We start from the raw sequence: 22,914 nt of genomic DNA, 5'->3' as shown, positions 1-22,914 counted from the left end.
CATTAAATAAATGTTGGTGCATCTTTCAAAAACGATAAAAAAAAAAAAACTGCCAGAAGACATGGAATAATCAGCTATGATTAACCATGGTCTATCTAAAGCTGTATAAGAGATATTTACAACCATGTCATTATTCTTTAACATGTTCACTACTGAAATAGTTTGAAGATAAAAAGATTATTTTTAAGCCTTTTCATGATTCAGTGCTGAAACAATTAGGAAAACTGGAGCTCCTTTGAAGCACATCTAGAGATCTGTCAGCTTGAAAGGAGAGAGCAGGTCTCCTCCCTGCACCTAAGTGTGCGATGGGCTTTGAAGCTGTTCAGCCAAAGCTGAGATGAGCTCCCATTGGAAGTGTTTTGAAAACATTGTAACCTGAATCAACTGTTTTAATTCCCACATTTCCCATTACTTACAAGGATCCAAGGTAGACAGCAGCAAGCTCTCTCCTAGATCTAGAGGTGACCAAATTTCTCAGTACTTGTACCAGGAAGGATAAAGTACCACACCAGTGCACAGATGGAAGAAAGAGGCTGTAGTCCAGTATCCTAGTCCATATGGTAATGGGAGTCCTAAATCCATGTGTACTTGCCTGAGCATGTTAGAATATCTTCCATCCTTCAGTTCTCACAGCATTATGCACATTCTTGACTTTGAAGAATAATGCTTTCTTAGAAGGATATAATGTTTGATCTTACCTAAATACAATATGCCATTATTCATTTGTATGGTAACAGGTTGCTTCAAGTTTTAAAATATTTGTTTTCTCTACATATTTATGATAATAAATGAAAAATGCATGATGGGACAGGCACATCTGTAATGCAGAGAAATGCAAATCAAAACCACTTTGAGATTTCCTATTACACCTATCAGAATGCCCAAGACCAATAAAACAAATGTAAAGGGAAAACTCATTTGTTGCTGGTGGAACTGCAGACTTGTACCGACTCCATGGAAATCAGTATGACCGTTCTTCAGGATGCTGGGATTTGATCTACCTCGAGGTCTGCCTATATTATTCCTGGGCCTATATCCAAAGGATTCTTAATCCCACCACAAAAACACTTGTTCAATCATGTTCCTTGCTGCTGTCTTCATAATATCCAGAAATTGGAAGCAGCATAGATTTCTGTCAGAAGATGAATGGGTAAAGAAAATGTGGCACAATTACACAATGCAGTTTTACTCAACTACTAAAGAAAAAATGAAATCATGACATTTATAGGCACATGTATTGACTTAGGAAAATAAAATCATTTGAGTGAGTAACCCAGACCCAGAGTGACACACACAGTTTTATTCCCTTATGAAGATATTAGCTGTTAAATCAGTGACAACCACACTACAATCTGTAGAACCATAGATGTTATGTATGGAGTAAGGGACTAGGAGGTGATAGATATCTCCTTAGGAAAGGGAAATAGAGTAGATAGTTATGGATGGACAAGGTGGGAAAGAAACAGGAGGATCAAATGGGGAAGGAGAGGGAAGAGGGGAAGAAGGAAGAAGTACAGGAAGAAACAGCTAGTGTTAAGGGCCAGCTAGTGTTAAGGGCTGTATGGAAAACTAATACAAGCTTCCTAAAATCTATTACTGTATGAAAGAAAATTAAATAGAATTGCCAAATGACAGAAGAGATGAAACCCCAACCAGACATCTCTCATCACCAAATGAAGCTTCCAGTGTCAGGAATGGCTATGTCTAATCCAGTTGTTGTTCAAAGGGGCCCCATGGAAACCTTGAACAACCCAGGCTATTGCCAAGGCTATTGGATATTCTCCACAGAATGACAGCTTAAAGAAACAAGGTCCTCTAAACAGGGCAGGACTGACACAGATATAAACTCTCATAGAGTGTGACAGCATGCAGAGGGCCTGAAGGGAATCTGACCCAGTTGTGTCCCAGTGCTGAAAGGAACACAGCCCCTCCCCCTCCCAACCTAGTAGATACTTCCAACTAATAACTACTCACAAAGGAAAAAATCAATTTCCTCAAGGGAGTCTCACTGGGGATACAAACTACTCGTAAAGCCAGTCCCCACGCTCAGCAGTAGATGACTAATATAATGGAGGTTTTTACGGGGCATTTGTTTAACCTTATAGGTTTTTTACATTTGTGTTATGACTTCCAGTTTTGCTTTTAGTGATTCCTCTGTGTATGGAACATGTGTGTTGTTGCTACTCTAGTTGGTAGTGTGATCCTGGGAGAAGGGACCTAAAAGTGAGTCAGACTGAATTTCCATGTAGTAGCCAACTTTATTGGGAGCCTAAAGAGAATATCCTCTGTGGGTAAGAAGAGTCAGCTGAGTGAGTATACAATCACACGGACAAGCCGCACAGGGCAAAAACGCGTTTTTCCATACAGGCATCTGCTCCACCTGAAGCAGCACAAAAGCACATTCCAAGAACAGTTCTGTAGTTTGAGGAAACTGAGGTCATAAGATTCTTGCCTTGTTTTCTTGTAGTTTTATCACTAGCACTCACATAACTCCATTCCTGGACTCGGTTATAACTGTATCCATCTACATATGTATCTCATGCTTTTTTCTTAGTGATTTTTCTTCTGTTTGTTTGTCTTGTCAGATTATATTTTATTATTATTCCTTAGATACCAGTGTGTTTTCTAAGGAGAGACAGAAAGGATGTAGATTCTGATGGGAGGAGAGGTGGCAAGCATTTCAGAGGACTTGGAGGAAGGGAGCCATAATCAGAATATATTGTATGAAGAAAATCTGTTTTTAATAAAAGAAAGAAGATAAAAAATAAATGTAAATAAAAGATAAATATAATGAATTGTACATGTTAGGTTGAGTCAAAGTTAATAAATCAAATAACAGAAATTTTTCACTTCTCAAACTACTCGTAGCCATGAAATCTTTTAGAAGCTGTTGAAGTAGAGCCTCCCTGGATATCCTTGAGTGCCTGAGAATGCACTGGACAACTTGATTCTATAGCACATTGAGCCTATTCTTGATTGTGGTTATTTTGTAGCTTGGGTGTTTTGTGTTTTAAATGCTGACTGTGATTCCTATTTAAATAAATCGCACATCTTCTCAATACAAACAAGAGGAGTTATTATTGCATGTTCTGTTAGAAGGTGTATTTCAGCAACCCTGAACAGTGATGTATCTGTTGTTTAACTCTCCTTTGGACTGCTGGCTTTATTTACTAGTTTGGTCATTAATAATAGAAATAAAATACTTTATGTTTTTATTCTATTTTAACTTTTCAACCTCTTAAAATTATTCAGTAACACAGCATAGTAGTACCGCCACTTATACTATTTAAAGAATCATAAGTTGTTATGGTCTTTTATTTAAAAACAAACAAACAAAAAACTGTGCTAGGACTGTGGAGGTAGCTCATTTAGTAAAGTGCCACACAGGCATGCTTATAACCAGCAGTTCGGGGGGAGGTGAGGATAGATGAATCCTGGAGTTTGTTGTCAAGCCTGTCTGACATAATTGGCAAGTCAGTAAACAAGGCTGAAAAACAAGACATGATGTTTGCCATGTGCACATACTTGCATACATACAAATATGCTCATACACATACACATACATATAACCTACACATACTGACAATTGCACACAGATATAAACTACACACAGTTTTTAAAAGAATATTTTTGCCTAACCCGATGTCACAAATATTCACTCCTATGTTGCTATGTATAGGATTTTACCTTTGGATTCTGGGTATCTATCTACTTTTTATTAATTTTAGAAGTAATATGAGGTAATAATTGAGTAAGTGTATGGGCTCTTATAAAGAACTCAGCTGTGATTCCCTTAGGGATTGTCTGGATTCTGGAAACCACGTTGTAGAGGATCACCATCTCATCACTGTCAGATCGTCTAAGCTGTGAGCACTGCAGCTTTTCACTAATTCAGCTCGATTAACATTTTGAGCTACATTTTGATGATATCACTGCATTAGTTAACAGTCCCTTTGTTTCATTAATTCCTAAGTATCACTCTGTTTTTATGCTGTTGTGACAGAATTGTTGTGATTTCATTTTATTTCATATGTATCAAATGTGAATCAATTGATTTCATGTTCCATAGCTGTATTAATCAGGGTTCGTTACAATAACAGAGCTTATAGAATGAATCCCACTATATATCCATATATATGAGAGTTATTAGAATGCTTACAGGCTGGGGTCCAGCTAATTCAACAATGGCTACCTGTGCAGAGAAGGTCCAAGAATCCAATAGTTGTTCTGTCCTCAAGGGAGACTATCTCAGCTAGTTTTCAGTATACTACTGTAGAAGTGGACTCTAATACCAATGAAGGGATGGACTTGTTAGCTAGAGAAAGAGCAAGCAAAGACTGAACTTCCTTTTTCCGTGCCCTTTATATAGGCTTCCAGTTGGTTTAACCCAGATTACAGGTGTGCCTTTTCACCCCAAAGATACAGATTAGAAACTGGATCTTCCCATTTCAAATGGTTTAATTAAACAAAAATTCCTCACAGGTGTACCCAGCCATTTTGGAATTTTAGTTAATTCCAGATGTAGTCAAGTTGCCAACCAAAATACTCATCACAATAACATTGCTGAACAGTTTTTGTGGGTTTTTTAGGGGAAAACTCTTTTGCTTGGAAAATTGTTTTCCAGCCCCTTATTCTGAGGTAGTGTCTGTCTTTGACACTGAGGTACATTTCCTGTATGCAGCAAAATGTTGGGTCCTGTTTATATATACAGTCTGTAGTCTGTCTTTTTATTCAGAAATTGTGTCCATTGATGTTGAGATATTAAGGAATAATGATTGTTGCTTCCTATTATTTTTGTTGTTAGAGGAGAATTATGTTTGTGTGGCTATCTTCTTTTAAGCTTGTTAAAAGATTACTTTCTTGCTTCTTCTAGGGTGTAGTTTCCCTCTTTGTGTTAGTATTTTCCATCAAGATATTATGTAAATTTGGTTTTGTCATGGAATATCTTGTTTTCTCCATCTATGGTAATTGAGATTTTTGTTGGATATAGTAGTCTGGGCTGGCATTTGTGTTCTCTAGGGTCTGTATGACATCTGCCCAGGATCTTCTGAATTTCATAGTCTCTGGTGAAAAGTTGGGGTAATTCTGATAGATCTGCCTTTATATGTTACTTGACCTTTTCCCCTTACTGCTTTTAATATACTTTCTTTGTTTTGTGCATTCAGTGTTGTGATTATGTGTCGGGAGGAATTTCTTTTCTGGTCCAATCTATTTGGAGTTCTGTAGACTTCTTGTATGTTTGTGGGCATCTCTTTCTTCAGGTTAGGGAAATTTTCTTGTATAATTTTCTTGAAGATATTACTGGCCCTTTATTTTGGGAATCTTTACTCTCTTCTATACCTATTATCCTTAGGTTTCATCTTCTCATTTTGTCCTGGATTTCCTGGATGTTTTGGACTAGGAGCTTCCATTTCACATTTTCTTTGACTGTGTGTCAATATTTTCAGTGATATCTTCTGCACTTAAGCTTCTCTCTTCTAGCTCTTATATTCTGTTGGTGATGTTTGCATCTATGACTCCTGATCTCTTTCCTAGGTTTTCTATCCCCAGGGTTGTCTCCCTTTGTGATTTCTTTATAGATTATAGATTCTGTTTTCATTTTTAAATCCTGGATGGGTTTGTTCAATTCCTTCACCTGTTTGGTTGTGTTTTTCTGTAATTCTTTAAGGGATTTTTGTGTTTCCTCTTTAAGGGCTTCTAGCTGTTTGCCTGTGTTCTCCTGTAATTTTTTAATTAGGTATTTATTTCATTTACATTTCCAATGCTATCCCAAAAGTCCCCCACACGCTCCCCCACCCACTCCCCCATCCACCCACTCCCACTTCTTGGCCCTGGAGTTCCCCTGTACAGAGTCATATAAAGTTTGCACGACCAATGGGCCTCTCTTTCCACTGATGGCCTACTAGGCCATCTTCTTATACATATGCAGCTAGAGACACGAGCTCCAGGGGGTACTGGTTAGTTCATATTGTTGTTCCACCTATAGGGTTGCAAATCCCTTTAGCTCCTTAGTTACTTTCTCTAGCTCCTCCATTGGGGGCCCTGTGATCCATCCAATAGCTGACTGTGAGCATCCACTTCTGTGTTTGTTAGGCCCCGGCATAGTCTCACAAGAGACAGCTATATCTGAGTCCTTTCAGCAAAATCTTGCTAGTGTATGCAATGGTGTCAGCGTTTGGAAGCTGATTATGAGATGGATCCCCGGATATGGCAGTCTCTAGATGGTCCATCCTTTCATCTCAGCTCTAAGCTTTGTCTCTGTAACTCCTTCCATGGGTGTTTTGTTCTCAATTCTAAGAAGGGGAAAAGTGTATCTTATATCTTAGGTATTCTAAGTTTCTGGGCTAATATCCACTTATCAGTGAGTACATATTGTGTGAGTTCTTTTGTGATTGGGTTACCTCACTCAGGATGATGCCCTCCAGGTCTATCCATTTGCCTAGGAATTTCATAAATTCATTCTTTTTAATAGCTGAGTAGTACTCCATTGTGTAAATGTACCACATTTTCTATATCCATTCTTCTGTTGAGGGACATCTGGGTTCTTTCTAGCTTCTGGCTATTATAAATAAGGTTTCTATGAACATAGTGGAGCATGTGTCCTTCTTACCAGTTGGAACATCTTCTGGATATATGCCCAGGAGAGGTATTGTGGGATCCTCCGGTAGTACTATGTCCAATTTTCTGAGGAACTGGCAGACTGATTTCCAGAGTGGCTGTACAAGCTTGCAATCCCACCAACAATGGAGGAGTGTTCCTCTTTCTCCACATCCTCACCAGCATCTGCTGTCACCTGAATTTTTGATCTTATCCATTCTGACTGGTGTGAGGTGTAATCTCAGGGTTGTTTTGATTTGCATTTCCCTGATGATTAAAGATGTTGAACATGTTTTCAGGTGCTTCTCAGCCATTCAGTATTCCTCAGGTGAGAATTCTTTGTTTAGCTCTGAACCCCATTTTTAATGGGGTTATTTGATTTTCTGACTTCTTGAGTTCTTTATATATATATATATATATATATATATATATATATATATATATATATATATATATATATATATATATTGGATATTAGTCCCCTATCCGATTTAGGATAGGTAAAGATGCTTTCCCAATCTGTTGGTGGTCTTTTTGTCTTATTGATGGTGTCTTTTGCCTTACAGAAGCTTTGCAATTTTATGAGTCCCATTTGTTGATTTTTGATCTTACAGCACAAGCCATTGCTGTTCTTTAAGAGAGTTATTTATATCCTTCTTAAATTCCTCTATCATCATTATGAGATGTGATCTTAAATCAGAGTCTTAATCTTTGGGTTTGTTGGGGTAACCAGGGCTCGCTGTGGTGGGAGAACTGGTTTCTTATGATGCCAAGTAGCCTTGGTTTCTGTTGCTTGTGTTCTTGACCTTGCCTCCGGTCATCTGGATTTCTCTGGTTTTAGCTGGTATTGCTGTCTCTGACTGTGGCTTGTCCCTCCTGCTAGCCTGTGTATCAGTACTCCTGGGATACCAGTTCTCTCTGGGATGGATTTGGTTGTAGAGAGCAATGGCACAGGGTCAGCTCCAGAGTGGAGACAGAAACCCAAAGGATCCCGTCCAGGGCTGCTCCTCAGTTCCTGTGTCTTGAGCTATCCGTGTGGGTTTTTTGGAGCAAAAGTGGTGGTGTTACCTGTGGTCACAGATGTGCAGCACTTCTGGGAGGCCCACTCTCTCCTGGTGGTATTTGGGTATCGAGTGCTGTGGCATAGGATCAAGTCTGGGTGCAGATGGAAACCGGAAGCAGCAAATTACCTTTTCAAGCATGTAAAACTAACTAGAACTAAGTGTATGCACACACACACACACACACACACACACACAAACACACACAAACACACTTACTTCTCTTGGTTCCAATACTGTTTTCTGTGTTTTAAAATTTTAACCAGACTTGAGTGATTTTTCTTTTTTCAGACCTTACCCTTTTGTGATTCTGCTGAGAGCACAAAGAACCAACAATAACTTACTATATGTCATAGCATCCGGTTGTATTTTTAGAAAATGCCCAATAGTCTGACAACAAACATTTCTGTGGTTGATTCTAGCCATTTAAATATGAACACAATTAGTGGGCATTTGCAGAGAATATGATAAATGGGAGTTTGTGTGTATGCCAAGTTTTCATTGACCTGTGTTCAGGAACACTATTATAACTCAAGCTCGCCTCCCAACTTGTTTAACTGAGTTGATTTCCCAGTATTTATGTGGGCAGGTTGACTGATGAGTATGACTCTGGTGGAAGCTCAAGAGTCCTTTTCTATTTTCCCTCCTCCACGTTTCATTTTCGCACTGATTCAGATGTGGGCCTTGTGCACTCAGCCGTCCAGTTAATATATCCAGACAACAAAGCAATAACTTTCATGATTATGTGAATTGTAGAGAAAGAATCAAGAAGTGCTGTGAATAAACTTTGCTGTGGGAACAACACAATGGGTATAATTTTCTTCTAGCCCTAAATAATAATACTTTGTATTCTGAATAGCTCTAACACATATCCTGGCCAATCCTTTCTTTAAATTCAGTCTCTAAGTCAAGCTTGATATTAATATGGAGGGAATATCATTATCCATATTTTATAGATGAGAATTTAAAACAGAAAATTTGGATGGATTGTTCAAGTCTGTATTTTCTATCTTAGTCCTTTGTGTACATATGATCAATTAATCACTGTTCATTAGTTTGTCTATTTCCTTAAATTTTGAACATTATGAAAGAGCCTATCTCAAAATCCTTTTTAAAGATGAATTTTCCCCCAAATTGGGCAGACTCAAAGCAAATAAGATAAAGAATAAATACTTTGGCAATTAAAATCATGTAGGCATCAGCTAGGATATTCTTTCCTTTGGTTGATCTTCTAGCACATAGACCAGCAGTCTGTGGATTGCACTCTAATTATACAGAACTTAAGCTCACTGTAACAGCTCGTTTCAGGAATGATTATAAACCAAATGTTGTCATTCATCATGCTTCTCAAAGAAATTGTACCAAGCATTCAAGGAGGAAAAGATACATCCTGCATTCATGAAAAAACTTACCTGTTCAAAGAGAGTGTTGTCAGTAGGATGGTTTGGCTGCATTGTCCTCTACAGGTGGTGTTCTCAGCAGGGAGCTGCTACTATAATCTCCAGGTTGTTTGGGGGTCAAATAGTTAGTAATGGAAATCTGAAAATATTTAGAGAACACTAAGCTTAAATAAAAGATGAGGTGGGTGCCAGCCCTGTAGGCCCTTTACCTACGAAAGTGTGCTTGCACAAGTGTGAGTGTGTCTATACATGTATGCAACCAAAGTTTGTTGTAAAGTAAATAGGTTTATAATCATAAAATGTATTTTGCTATATTTCAAAGAGTAATCAAGGTAAAGATTATATACAGAACAGATAAATTCTTAAGCTAGTGGAAAATAGCAAAGAACTGCAAAGAACTTTCTTCTCTCTCCAGAGAAGTGTCTAATTAAACCAAGTAAAAAACACATCGATCTCTGACTTCAAGATTATAAAGCAGCAAAATGACAGTTTTTCAGCATTTCAGACCTACTGACAAAATTCATGTCTAGAGGTCATTATTTAAAAGAACTTACCATCTCTGTTATTCCTACCTTGAGATTTCCTAGAAATGTAACAGGAAAAAAAAAGGAAGCATATAGCTGTTTACTTCAGCTACTGATATAAAGGAAAGATGGCAACAGGGCTCAAGTTCTGACACCAGCAGCAGTGACTTTAGAAAGTACTATGAAGTCACATCGATTCTTACCACACCGAGAACTAGTGGGTGACTACTAAGGCTTTCTGTATTTTGAGAAATGGTGAACCCACAGAGAAGGAATGAACTCAGATAATAAAAGCCAGGAGCTTGGTTTCTTTCCTAGTGCCTTTTGTGGTAGCAGTCAAAACTTAAAGAAGCTGAGACAAGATGAGAGTTGGGGCCTTCTCTGGAGCTGTTGGGGGTTCACCCTGCCATGCATGTTTCTTTTCTGTGTAAGTTGTTTACGACTTAGTTCACTGCTTAATGATGGCTTTGAGCACTGAAGACCAGGATGCACTAATTATCTTTACATCTAACAATCCATCTTGAAATAACCACTTATCTCTTTCAGCCCTCACTAATGTTTGTGTTTCCTATATGTATGTGTCTTAAGAGGGTACTAATATAAAATTTTCAAATGGAGAATCTTTCTGATTTTTTATTTATTTAGTGGTGTGTGTGTGTGTGTGTGTGTGTGTGTGTGTGTGTGGCATAAATGTAAAGGTCCAAGGACAAGTTTGTGGAATTATGCTTGCTTTCCACTTGTGAATTTGGAAAATGCTACTCAGACCCAGCAGGTACCTTTATCCCATAAGCCATCTAATTTACTTTCTGGGTTTTATTGTGTTGTGTTGTTTTGTTCTGTTTTGCTTTGTTTTGTTTTTAACCTGATAAAATTGTTAAGCAATTCTACTTACCTATTTAGAAAATTACTAACTTGCAGAGTACAAATGACATGTCTTCCCATACAGAAAAAAATGAGTTATAAGCAACTTAAATTTGGCAAACAGTTAAGAAAGATGGAAAATAAGACCTGACCTAGTTTCACTGACACTAGTTCTACCAAAGGCAGGTTCTCTGTAAGGATACGGGTGTCTTAGTTTGCACTGCATTGATAGCAATGGGAACTAAATACATGGGGTTCATCTGTATGGGCACACCCACTACAAAACTTGTATGATGGAAAGTCTGGCTTTTTGATTGTAGGACTAAGAGAATAAAGAGTGGGGTGGCCCTGGCATATTTGATGCTCCTGTAATTCTAATGTGGATACTTTATTTATTAGAATACACCATGACTTTCCCCACCATCCACTCCTATCTGAGAAGAGTAAGTGGACTAAGTCCTTTCAAATTCTTTTCCATCTCTTGCATTATTCTGTGTATTTTATGCCAATGGTGTAATTGAACTGTTTTGTTCTATTCTCCTAGGAGCCTCTTAAAGCATTTGACAGTTAGCATTATATCTCCACCACTCTCCCCCCCATATCACATGACTCCGTTCCTGGGTTGGTAGAATATATTTTGCCAATTTACATCACACTGTACACAAATCACACTGTTCCTTATCAAGTGAAACATTCTTTTTCTTCGGGTCCTTAGTCATGCCAACCTTTCAGGATCTGTGCAGGTATTGTCATCCTCCATGCATTCTTCCTATTCCTTGGATTGGATGCCTGTATGGGTCTACTCCTAGTTATCTACATTAATGCCATTTGTAACTTAGTAATTAACAACATTTTAACTGAGCAAGTGCATTTTACCTACATGAGTTCCATAATGAGACAAAGTCAATGGCACTACGGCAAAAGGTAATGAAGCAGAAGTTCATTACCCAAAACCCACAAAAGCAATTAGGATAATAAGGGATAGGTTGAATTCTAAGTATGGAAATCCTAAATTACACTGCCAGGAATTGATACACTTTAAAGTGATGCATACACATACATGTGTGCATGTTTTTATGTGTATATGCCTTACTAGTCCAAGCATGAGTCAAGGTGTAACACATTCCATTAACACACATACACACACACACACACACACACACACACACATGAGGGCAAGTATCACCATTATCAAAATAAAGGGTCATGAAATCAATTTTCCCATTAATTCTTTTCATTCCTAAACCCTCTAATATTTTCCTAGTAAAAACATAGTAAATAAAACCCCTCAACATACTCTACTGTTTCCTGTGGGACATTAATGATGTGAAGATGCTGGCATATGTTTGAGAGTAAGGAATTCTTTCTCAGCTCTTGGTGATCTTGACTCACAGGGCTATGGTACTAGAAAACTCACCCTCTAAAACCGCCCTGAGCCAGTGGCCTTCAGGTTCTTGACTCTTGAGTTTGCAAAATGAAATTCATGAAACAGAATGGGTGAGTTTTAGACATTTACTATAGATACAGAGACAGAAGCCTCCGAAGGAAAGAAGCAAGGAGAGGCAGATCAGTTGGAACTTCTGTACTGATGGTTGGGTTTGTTCCAAGGAAATAGAGGACCATTAGAAGTGCTAGACTAGGGGCTTTTGACAGCACATCATCAGGACTTAGTTGGAAACTTGGTGAGACACAGGGAGAGATGAGCTGGACAGCCCACTGTTGGCAACCAGGAGGTGTCCAGCTGCCTAGTCTCAGTTGCAGCTTGGTCCTCCCATGCAGCCTCTAGGCAGAGATGCTTATTTGGGGTAACAGATAACAACGGAACAGGAGCCAGAGCTCAGAACTGCTGCTTGCTGGCCTGTTTTAGCCTCACTTCTCATTTGCTACATTGTATCAGTATAAACATTGGCTTTACATTCATTTACATCATGTTGTTTACAGATTCTTTGATTCTACTTCCAGTCCTACTTAATAAAATCTTTATAATACTGATCCCTAACTGACATTGATTGAGAGTCGAGCTGCTTATCAAAGTGTCCCTTGCTATTTATATTTAGACCTTACTCATTTCCTTAGCACACTCAACTGGAGGAACTTACTATTCCTCTCCCACCTCCACAGTTTCCAGTTCTCTTTCCCAGTTCTCTGTCTGTCTGTCTTCCCCCAACTTGATTCCTCTTGCTCCCCTTCCGAACTTCTCCATCATCCCAGGTTCCTCCCTCCATCCACCCCAATGTCTATGTTATTTCCCATTCTCAGTGAGATTCCGGTGTCCTCCCTTGTGCCCTCCTTGTTACTTAGTTTCTTTGGTTCTGTGGATTGTAGCATGGTTATTCTGTATTTTATGATTAATATCCACTTATGAGTGAGTATATACTAAGTATATATTTCTGGGTCTGGATTACCTCACTGAGGGTGATCTTTTCTAGTTGCATCCTTTGCCTGCAAATTTCATGATGCCATTGTTTTTAATAGTTGAGTAATATTTCACTTTGTAATTGTACCACATTTTCTTTATCGATTCTTTGGTTGAGGGACATCTAGATTGTTTCCAGTTTCTGGTTATTATGAATAAATAATATCTTTTATTTATTACAAATAAATAAAAAAAAAAGCAACTCCTGGGCTGGTGAGATGGCTTAGCAGGTAAGGACACTGCTTGCTCTTCCAGAGGTCTTGATATCAGTTCCAAGCACCTACATGTTGGCTCCTGACCATCTATAAAGGGATGTGATGCCATCTTCTGTCATGCAGGTGTACATGAAGACAGAGCATGTATATTAAACATTATTATATTAATATTATATTATTATATATCTTTAAGCATAAAAAAGAATGTCATGAATAAAGCTTCTATGAACATAGTTGAGCAAGTGTCACTGAGGTATGGGGGAGCATCTTTGGGGTATATGTCCAGGAGTGTTATAGCTGGGTATTGAGATAGAACGCTTTCCAATTTTGTGAGGAACCACCAAATTGATTTCCAGAGTGATTATACAAGTTTGCATTCCCACCAGCAATGGAGAAGTGTTTTCCTTGAACACTTGGTCATCCTCACCAGCATGTGCAATCAATTGAGTTTTTGATCTTAGTCATTCTGATGAGTTTAACATGGTCATTTTGATTAGCATGTTAAACATTTCTTTAATTGCTTCTCAGCCTTTAGACAATCCTCTGTTGATACTTCTCTGTTTAGATAGATACCCCATTTTAAAATGGGTTATTTAGTTTCTTGAGTTCTTTGTATATGTTGGATACCAGCCCTCTGTTTTCTGTATATTATTACCTTTATTGAGTTTAGATGTGCACCCTGTATCCCTGATCTCTCCAAGACTTTTATCATAAAACAGTATTAGACTTTGTCAGAGGCATTTTTTTTTTTTTTTGGGCAACTAATGGGATGTTCAAATGGTTGTTTTGCTTCTTTCAGTTTGTTTTTATGATCTAATTACACTGATGGATTTCATACATTGAACTATGAAAGATACTCATTCCAGGTGGATATTTTTATGTGTTTTTAAGTTCAATTTTATTAAATATTTTTGCATCAATGTTCTGAGTCCGGATTACCTCACTGAGGGTGATCTTGGTCTGAAATTCTCTTTGGTATTTGAAACTTCTGTGGTTTAGCTATCAGAGTAACTCTTGCCTTATAAAATGAATTTGGCAGTGTTCCTTTTGTCTCTATTTTGTAGAATAATTTAAGGAGTGTTAGTATTAGCTCTTCTTTGAAATTCTGGTAGAATTCTGAACTAAAACCATCTAGCTGTGGGCTTTTTTGTTTGATTTTTTTTAATGACTGTCTCTGTTTCCTTAGGAGTTACAGGACTATTTGAAGTGTTTACCTAATCTTGATTTAACTTTGGTAAATGGTATCTATAAAGAAAATTGTCCATTTCCTTTAGATTTTCCAATTTTGTGGAGCCCATGTTTTTTGATATAAGACCTAATGATTGACTGGATTTCCTCGGTGTCTGTTGTTATGCCCTCTTTCATTGCTAACACTGTTGATTTGGTACTCTGGTTCTACCTGTTAGTCACTTTAGCTAAGGGTTTGTGTGTCTTGTTGATTTTTTTTTCAACTAAACAACTCTTGGTTTTGTTGATTCTTTATATTGCTCTCTTTGTTTCTAATTTATTGATTTCAACACTGACTTTGATTACTTTCTGCCATCTGCCCCTCTTGGGTCTGTTTGCTTCTTTTTGTTCTAGAGCTTTTTGGTTGTTTTTTGTTGGTGGTGATGATGGTGTTTTGTTTTGTTTTGTTTTGTTTTGTTTAAAAAAATAGAATAGGAGTTGGGAGGGAAATCTTTGGTCAGAATTGGGAGATGAAGTTGTGAGGTAATTATGATCAAAATATATTGCATGCAAGCAATGAAGAAGTGAAAATATTCTTTTGTAAAAAGAACAGATCCTGTTTCTACCACTTAAAGTATTTGAGGTGTGTTTTACATAGGCAGAGAGCACACAGAAAGTATACTATTATGCCTTTTCATAGAACTATATTGGTTATAAGATATATGCATATGCAGAGGTCTATTGATGTCTATGCCTGTGAGTAAGTCACTTACCACACAAGCGTGGAAATGTGAATTTGGATCGTACGACCTATATAAGGCTGGTAGTAGCACATGTCTGTAACCCAGCATTTTACAACACAATGGGAGGTAGATATAGGACAGTACCACAAAGGTCATAGGCAAAAATACCTGACATATGTAAGATGGAAGATATGGTCCAATCTGTGAAGATGTTCTCTGGCCTACACCTGTGTGCCAAGATACTTTAGTGCCTTTACACACACACACACAGACTTAGGCATATATACATAATTTAATTTTTAAAGGCATAATGATAGCATGATAAATGACATGCATATTTATCAATAACTGAGGTGGGGTAACTTTGTCATGCCAGTCAGTGTTCTCTAGCAAACTGAAAACAAATTTGTTACGCGGAAGTCAATTATTATATTTTTACCCACATTCTTGTTAACAACAAATGTCCGTCTTCACTTGGCCTGGTCTGAGCCTTTGTTATTCGGTTGGTTGGTTGGTTGGTTGGTGTTTGTTTGTCTGTTTGTATGTTTGTTTGTTTTGTCTTTTATGTTCTTGAGATCCATTACACTTTTAAGAACATATGAGTGTCACTGATTGTCACACATATCTTCTCATCTTTGTCCTCTTAACTGCTCCTGTGTGCACAGAGATTTATGGAATATAATCTTCCATCTGCTTTGTATATAAATTGTCCTTTGGCTCATAGAGTACCTGACATAGAATTGTTGCTGAGTAAAATTTTGTCAAATGAACTGTCTACAAAAACATGTCTAACGTAACACGACTGCCAAACAAGCACAACTGGCTAGTGCCATCTGGCTTATTCCCTTTCTCCTCCACTAACAGGGTTGAGGTGGTCCTCATCCCTCTTAATGCTACAAACCTTTTATTCAGTTACTCATGTTATGATGACCCCGATCTTAAAATTATTTTGTTGCTACCTTGTAAAGGCAATTTTGCTACTGTTATGAATTTTAATGTAAATATGTGATTTGTGTCCCTCCAAAGGGGGTCACAAACCACAAGGCATCATTGGGGGACTTAGGCCAAACCCAGAGAGGCCACAGACAGGGAGCTCCTGGGATGTAATCAGACAGTATCTGAAGTGAATCTGAAGTTATATCCTTTTTGTGGAATAATGTGACCAGCGATTATTTTCCTCAGAGAGCCAACACACCAAATATCTTATATATCTAAAAATGTTTTCCTTTAAAGTCATGACTTTCACATATCTAGAAAGTCAATCATCAAGAAGTAGGGTCAAAAGCCGGGCGTGGTGGCGCATGCCTTTGATCCCAGCACTTGGGAGGCAGAGGCAGGCAGATTTCTGAGTTCGAGGCCAGCCTGGTCTACAGAGTGAGTTCCAGGACAGCCAGGGCTACACAGAGAAACCCTGTCTCAAAACAAAACAAAACAAAACAAAAAAACAAAAACAAAAACAAAAATAAAAAAAAACCCAAAAACAAGAAGTAGAGTCAACACCTCAGTCCAATAAAAATCATGATTTGTGCTCTTAGAGTCATTGTCTTACAGGTTATTCATAGTTCATGGCCAGTGCCATGAAATGGGCAGTTTATCTCATGTCCTAAAGTCTACAAACTAAGTTTTCTGAATCCTACCTTATCCGTCTGTCGGTCTGTCTGTTTATTGATTTATTTTGGCTCTTGAGGTCTTAAGGTTTTCCCTTTCTCCTAAAAAGATATAAATTTTCATTTCATTTCCATGAATTTTCAAGTATATATTAAGTCTCTCTAAGGGTCATGTATCTTTAAATTGTATATATTTTATCTAGTTGCCTTAATCCTTTTTCTCTGACTGTGAGCCCAGTTTGAAGGGAGAAGTGGGTGTGACTACATGTTTTATTAATTGGTAGACATTGATTCACTTCCCTTTGCTGAAATTCTCACATCTCTGGAGTTGAAATGAAAGGGACGTTGGTAGCACAAGACTTTATAGTGGGTTCAGTAGGGTGTCTATATTGTGCCTGGTGCAGAGAGTGAAAAGTACACAGTGTTATGGTGATGAGTACGATGGATACTCAGAATGTCATTCTGCACCTAATCTAAGAGGGCTCTCATCTAAATGACTATCTAATATTCTAATGTTGATGACATTCTTAAATGTTGACTGTCAGGAGCCAGGGAATAAATGTAGTACCAAGAATTCTGCAGTGAATTCAGGCCTATATCCTTAATTAAGAAAAGTTAACAGTGGAAAATCACTTCTGAGTCTTATACATAGGAAATTGGATTTCCTGATGGGTAATTTAAAATACTTTGGGAGCATAAATACACCTGGAGCACTTGAGCTGTAAGTCGGTGACTCAGAGAACAAGGGCATACAATCCTGAAATAAGCAACAGCAAATGGCCACTTAAGCTCTTAAAAGCAAATTGCAGAAAATAAATTAATTCTCTTAAATATGCATGAACCTTCTAAGCGGGGAAGGTACTGAAATGGGGCTGAGTGGTTTTCTTTGTTATGTGTGTTCAGAACTATTAATAATACCCCCATTTGCACCATATACCTTTGAGTAGAACAAGTCCCAGAATCTTTTGGGTTTTTTAAATTGTTTCTCAAGTAATTCACATTATAACTTGGGAAATTCTGCATTGGCCTCATTGATTTGGAAATGTAGAGTGAGTTTATCATAGTTAGGATCCCCAGGGGAGTGGAAGGTGGCTCTGACTACATTGTTAGAAGAGAGCTTTACAAAGGCTGACATAACTTTGCAGAAACTTCTTCCAAGTTAGAAACTTACCAATAATTTTCCATAAAATATGATTTAACTAACTTCTCTTACACACTGTGGAAAGCAGTTTATGGTCTAAGATTCCTTGTGCTCAGTGTAGACTACAGGGTGTGTTTAGAATGTTTATCAGAATTATTACTCAATTATTTCTAGCCCTCGTCAGATCTTTTCATTTTCGCTGTGGGAACCACAGACACTAAAATTCTGGTATTTTATGCCCTTGCATACTTAAAAGCAAAGTTTATGGCTATATAATTGAATAAATAAAGGGAAAGGGGCCAAGGGGAGGAGGCAGAGATGGCAGAAACAGAAGTGGGAGCAGATTATCAACAAAAGGACGATAGGACTCCAAGCTGTCTTCTATGTACAAGCTTGGAGGAGAGCAACTCAGGGAAATGGCTTCTGCATAGCATACACTGATTCTTGGGGTCACTTTTCTTGATGGCTGCATTTCATTTTGATGCCAAGGCAGTGAAGAGGAGCTTGGCAGCAGAGCAAGGACTGGAACCAAGGAGACATTCACTATGGGCAGATAAGGCTTAGGAAAGAAATTGGCAACCCTGCTTGAGGACAAAAATAGTCAAAACCATTGCCAAGGGCCATCATATGAGGAGAGCAAGAATATATACTTGATTTTTTTTTCAAAATGTGGAAAAATATTAAATCTATTCCATCTGTTGTGATGCTGTTAGTCTCTGTCAGGTTCCTTTGCTAAATAATTTCTATTTTGCCTTGATTCTGTGAAGAAGGTGGAGTTGGGCAAATTTTTCTGTTGTGTTTTAAAACAGATCTACTGACATGAATATTCACATGCAGTATGCATAATGTTTAACATTTGTGTGTGTGTGTGTGTGTGTGTGTACGTCTGTACTTGAATATTTCCACTTATGCAAAAGATTCATTTGTAAACTTTATGGTTCTTTTCTTTGTGGGGAAGATGGTTTGTCCTGGACACAAACAGCCTACAGAGATGACCCACTTTGAGCAGCTATAAAGAGAAACAGAGGCCCATTTCCAGAGCCAGGGGCACCATTAAAATGGTCTCAAGTGTCTATATGGCTGACTCGTGTAGTAGAAGAGCTGGTAAAGGAGAATGCATATAAAAGTAGAAGTGGGGTCCATGCAAAGAGGGTTTCATTGTTGCCGTTTTGCTTTTTGTGACAGAAGTCAGGGTTAGCTCTACAGAGAAGGGATGGAAGTTCTTAAGCAGAAGCGAGAGATGATCACCTTGGTACTTTAACAGATGTGACTGTGAAATGATGGTATGTGCTAGATTAGAGAAAAGGTAGAGTCCATATATTTTGAATGGACTATCTCAGTTCTGCATTTATCTGAGTAAGCACTCCTTTTCAGTACTGCCTATCGTCTGAATTAAGTCTCAGAGATGATCAAAAAGGAATGATATAGTTGAAACATTTTTTAAAAGATAGTCTCAATCTCTCTTCTACAAATCATTCTTTTTATTGTGTACCTTCCTTCAACATCTACTACCTTCATCCTCAGTGTCTGTGTAAAGAATATTTTCTTCTTTAGTTATTATTTATGATATCATTTGATCCAACCCTCCACCACTAACACAGCATTAAAGTGTGTCTATACTGAGATCCTCTCAGTTCAGCCTTCAGAGAGCCATGATTATAGGCCTAAGCTGTTCATGGCTTCAAACATTCATTTCTGTAATCTCATTTATCCTATTGTTATGTCCAAACCTGATAACACTTTAATGCCAAACACTTTTCTTCAGAACTAATGTGGCTTAAAGTACTAATGTAGTTCTTTCGTCATTGAAGCAGCATCCCATTGCCTCCCACCCCTTTCCTTATCGCTGTGTATGTTACTTAGTGCTATTGATGGGAAGACTACTATGAAATGTAACCTCAAAAATGGGTAGGTTACTATTTACTTATGGGGTCACTACATATAGCTGCTTCCTTAAAACCATATATCTTAAATTGAAAGTCTATCATAAATTGAAAATCTGGATCTTTAAGAACTTCAGTGATGAAATACTGTCACAGCTATTGCTACATTTCTTTTTTTTATTAATTTGCTTTCTTAATAACTCCCTGAAATGCTTCTCTAATCAATACACATGATCTCTCATCAAAAGTAGAATTCCTAATTCTGAGCCCAAACAGTTGGAGGCCAACCAAATCAGGATCTTTAATAAGGTTTTTATAAGGAAAAACCATCAATCATTCATCTCACCCCCCTAGTTCTGCATATATTGAAAGTTTTGATCAAAGTTTTTGTACCAAAAATTACCCTTTTAAGAAATTTGAATAGTATACATATTAGTACACAGTATTATCTAATCAAAATTTGATTTGTAACAGTGTATCTGCTAATAAATTCATACTTTTAATCCTTCTAACAACTTCAAAATTGGCTGATAATTACTATAGAATTAGAGGCTCTAATTTGTACATTGATAATGTGTTTCCAATCATCAGCCAATGTAACAAAAATAATAAATTATGCTCCTGCCTTTGCCGGGATTGTGATAGACATCTGAGGAATAGACTATCAAACTTTCCCCCAAGTGTTAGAATCACATGCACTTTCTCAAGATTCATTGCCCTGTTTAGCACTGTGCTCGCCAAGGCCTAGTCATGACTGTCAGTGTCTACACTCAACTCCTCCCTTTGTCTAAGAGAGCCTCATCAGTATGGTCACCATTGGCAGCAAAGGTTCTTGAGAATCAAACAAATATAAAAGCCCCACACTTGGCCAGGTAGATTGCCCCACATTTACAGTAGGCATCAACTACCTATGTAGCCAAACAGGCCTCCAAAAGAAGATTCTAGTGCCCTAGTATGTCTTTGCTGATGTATTTTAAATCTGTGCAGTAGGAGTAAATAGTTAGCTTATCAAAATGGTTTTTATTTAAACGTTTTCTTAGATTGTAAAGTACTTTGCTCAACAAATGTTCCTAGATCCTTACAGCTTGAAAGTAACTAAGTGTTATTTAAAGTAAGCACAACACAAATGCTGTTATACTGACATCAGTTACTGCACTGTGTTCCTGACACAGTCCACACATTTCTCACTATATGAGCCCTATTTTTTTTTTCTGTAAGAAATAATGACTAGTGAGGATTACAAGACTATGAACAAAAGAGTAGTGAGTACAGTCAGGTCAGATACTCTCTGGGTATTTTCTGTGTATTGTTTCATGCAGTCCACAGCATCAAGTCCTGTTTTGCATGTGTGGAGATGAGGTGTTACAACGATTTATTTCCTGATACTTTGAAATGGCACCAAAAGCTCATGTTGAAGATTTAGTCTCCAGTTGAAGATACAGTAAAGAGGATCATGAGAGATCTAATCATATCATCCCCAAATTTCCTTCACTTCACCTCTCACACACTCTTCTTCCTTCCTTATTGCCATAAGGAAGATAAAGCATCTTTATTGAACTTTCCTTGAGGTGGGTGTACTGGGTTCTGATGATGCCCAGTGTGGGGTCTGCAACCCTATAGGTGGAACAACAATATGAACTAACCAATAACCCCAGAACTCATGTCTTAAGCTGCATATGTAGCAGAAGATGGCCTAGTCGGCCATCAGTGGGAAGAGAGGCCCCTTGGTCTTGCAAACTTTATATGCCCCAGTACAGGGAAACACCAGGGTCAAGAACTGGGAGTGGGTAGGTAGGGGAGCAGGGCAGGGGGGGTATAGGGGACTTTTGGGATAGCATTTGAGATGTAAATGAAGAAAATATCTAATAAAAAAAGAAAAGAAAAAGAAAAAAAAAGAAACTTTCCATTCTGAAATTCTGCCTCATCTCAAGCTCAAAGCCATAAGCCACTCACTAAAATCTTTTAACTCAGGAGCCAGTGATCAACCTCTACTCCTTCAAATTGTTTTTCTTGAGTAATTGGTCATAGCAACAGAAATATAATTAATATATCTATGATCAAAAAGACATTATATGATCAAGAAAGCTGGGATTGTTACTCTGGCCATTTACCCCAAAGCACTTCTATTTATACCATCTCCTGTCTGCAGTGAACAAAAACCCTCACCAGAATTTTCTATTTTAATGTACATAAAGAGAATTTGGCAAAGAATAGTCTATGACTTTCTAACTAATTAGTACCCAGGTAAAAGGTTTTGTCTTACCTTTTTTCCCCTACCTCTTGAGGAAGTATTTTTTATTGGATATTTTATGTCTTTACATTTCCAATGTTATTCCCTTTCCCAGTTTCCCCTCCTCAAACTCCCTATCCTATCCCCTGCCTGCTTTTATGAGAGTCCTCCCCCACCCATCCACCCACTCCTACCTCACCACCCTTGCATTCCCCTATGCTGGGCATCAAGTCTTCATAGGACCGAGGGCCTCTCTTCCCATTGATGCCAGATAAGGCCATCTTGAGAAAGTATTTTTAGAGTCAGTTCAGCTATGATAGCAGGGTTTTCAACCCTAGGTGTAGTCACCTGGGATCTGTAACACAGAATGCTGCCAAATCCAGTGCTGCTTTGGAGCTTCTCTCTCACCTCAGCAAAAGACAAACTGTCCTATGTTTACTTGTATGTTCATACAGGGACACAGGAACACTGGACACATGGGATAGGCTGCCCAGATAAAATCACCCTAAGCTTTCCAGTAATCAGATCACTGAGGAATCTTGAACCTTTAATTTCTTCATCACATATAATTTCCAGAACCAAATAATGCACCAAACATTTTCAAATGGAGCTTTGTAAAACAGCCTAGGGGTCTAATGCATCAGACCCATATCTTTTTTTTATATATATATATAATGTTAGATTTATTTCAGAAACAAAGTTATCCTTATCTTAATGCCTTGCTTATGATGTGAAAAGTCATAAAAGCTGTGTGCCTGGGAAGTCCCTGCTTAGGTGCAGGTCTAGAAGTGGATGTCTCCATTAGAGAAAGAGCTTCTCTTATGGTTATGAGCCAGAGATGCAAAGGAAACAGGCGCTCACATTTTCTATAGCAGCCTAGTTCTCCAGCTGTGGTATATACCACATGCAACTCCTCTGTAGACTTTGACAAAGTGAAATGATAAGTGTCCAGGGAGGAACTCAGCCCTGGCGTGTATAGACAAGTAAACATGACGATTCCTGTGCCCATCACTGAACTATTACTTGCCAAGGAATGGGCAAGTTGATTATCTCATTTCTGTGATTACAT

The 22,914-nt window shown here is 38.0% G+C and overlaps 1 protein-coding gene across 3 annotated transcripts in view; it reads left to right on the top strand.

Annotated features, from left to right (window-relative positions):
* The window catches only part of Tpk1 (thiamin pyrophosphokinase 1), a 320,069-nt gene that overhangs the window by 241,960 nt on the left and 55,195 nt on the right, over positions 1–22,914 (top strand). The gene's annotated exons all lie outside the window — the stretch shown is intronic.

The sequence above is a fragment of the Mus caroli genome, chromosome 6, assembly GCF_900094665.2.
Source record: "Mus caroli chromosome 6, CAROLI_EIJ_v1.1, whole genome shotgun sequence".
NCBI lineage: Eukaryota > Metazoa > Chordata > Mammalia > Rodentia > Muridae > Mus > Mus caroli.
This window is presented reverse-complemented; position numbering and strand designations above follow the sequence as displayed.